Source organism: Garra rufa, chromosome 1 (assembly GCF_049309525.1).
Source record: "Garra rufa chromosome 1, GarRuf1.0, whole genome shotgun sequence".
NCBI lineage: Eukaryota > Metazoa > Chordata > Actinopteri > Cypriniformes > Cyprinidae > Garra > Garra rufa.
This window is the reverse complement of record NC_133361.1, coordinates 1,545,253-1,546,923: the sequence shown is the minus strand read 5'-3', so window position 1 is coordinate 1,546,923 and position 1,671 is coordinate 1,545,253. Positions and strand designations below refer to the sequence as shown.

The following is a 1,671-nucleotide window of genomic DNA, read 5'->3' as shown; positions in this document are numbered from 1 at the left end:
AATACATAATTAAATTAAAAAATATAATATAAAATATAATTCTAGTGGGGAAAAAACTGCTCATTAAAACTGTATAAATATTGCATAGATTCATAAAAAAATGCTCAAAATTCTAAATAATAATCACAAAATATTATTGAACAAAAATATATTTAATTGATTTTCCTGAAGAAGAAAAAAAGTTACTTTTTAAGGCTTCGGTCACTTTTGACCGCGAGGGAGCCAAGTGTGACCCCTGAATGAGGAGGCCCAGAGGGTTAAACTTTATATTAGTTAGGGTGGTATTTTTGCTGTACTAACGAGGTTGAAATCCAGATTTGTGATTTTAACTGTTATCTAAGATGTTGGTGTCAAAACAACCTTATTTAAGATGACTAAAAGAGTAACTATTTTATGTATTTATTTATTTTGCGATGGGACCGGTGAAAATCCGAACCACGGGCCCAGAAATCCAGCAGAAAACAGAGTCGTGTGGTGTTTTCCAGTCTTGAATCTGCGTATATGAGCGTGTCTTTACTCACAGCTCCGTTGTGTCTGGTGTTTGTAGCGTGGCGTGGGTCGCCTTCACCTGCTGCATGTCGTCCGGCGTGTCCACGCTCAACAATTACACCAAGAAGTTCCTGATGGTGGGACCCAAACAGAGGAGCGTGTTTTACCCCTGCAGAAACTTCACCTTTCCTCCGCAGCCTCCTCAGTTCTCGCCTCTGTCTCCGTACTGCTCCCCTCCGCTCCCGCCGCCGCCTCCTCGCCCCGCCCCTCTCTCCCCATGCCCCGCCCATCTCTCCCCATGCCCCGCCCCTCTCTCGCCCTGCCCCAGCTCTCTTTTGCCATGCTCCACCCCTGCCTCCCGCAGCCCCGCCCCTCTATCCCCATGCCCCGCCCCTCCCTCCCACCGCCCTGCCCATCTCTCCCCATGCTCCGCCCCTCCCTGTCACAGCCCCGCCCCTCTCTCGCCCTCGCTCTCTCTCTCTCTCCTGGAGCCGGCCGCTCCGGTTCTGTCTCCGCTGAGCTTTGCGTCTCAGTGTTCAGACGAAGAGTTCAGCCCTCTCTGATCTGTTTTTGTGTATTAAAGAACGTCTGATTTCAGACACGCAACATTTGTTTTGGAATCTGGATGCCAGCTCTTCATGAAAATATAAATGTATTGCATAAATGTTGTTTTGATGTTACGACTGCTTTGCCCTTCAGAATCTCCACGCTGTTGTTAAGAAAATTCCACTTCATTTTGTGTATTTTGTACCAGAGCAATAAACGGTGGACCATGAATCAATGATGAACTGACTCTTTGTTATTGTCCTCTTGCATTATGAACACACTGTAAAGCTGCTTTGACACGACCTTGATATTTTCCAGTTAATGTTACTCTTTAGTTGCTTTCATCGTAAAAACATCAACATTTAAACATTATTCAACGGCAACGAAGCGAGTGAAAGTGAAATAAATGATTTTCCATTTGGGGACATTACTGTCTGACTCATTATAATCACTTTAGATTTATTCAAGCTTTAAACTTTAATAACTTACATGCTAAAATCATGATTCTTCTTTTTTATACATATATAGAGCTTTGAAATAGATTTTTAATACAGAAACACAGTTTATTGTCATAGAAAGCTGCTTGAATACCAGTCGCATTAGCAGATTAAAAAAAAAAAACAACATGAGATGTGT

The 1,671-nt window shown here is 42.8% G+C and overlaps 1 protein-coding gene across 1 annotated transcript in view; it reads right to left on the bottom strand.

Annotated features, from left to right (window-relative positions):
• LOC141327161 (E3 ubiquitin-protein ligase TRIM35-like) overlaps positions 1-1,671 on the bottom strand; it is a 308,396-nt gene that overhangs the window by 99,384 nt on the left and 207,341 nt on the right. The gene's annotated exons all lie outside the window — the stretch shown is intronic.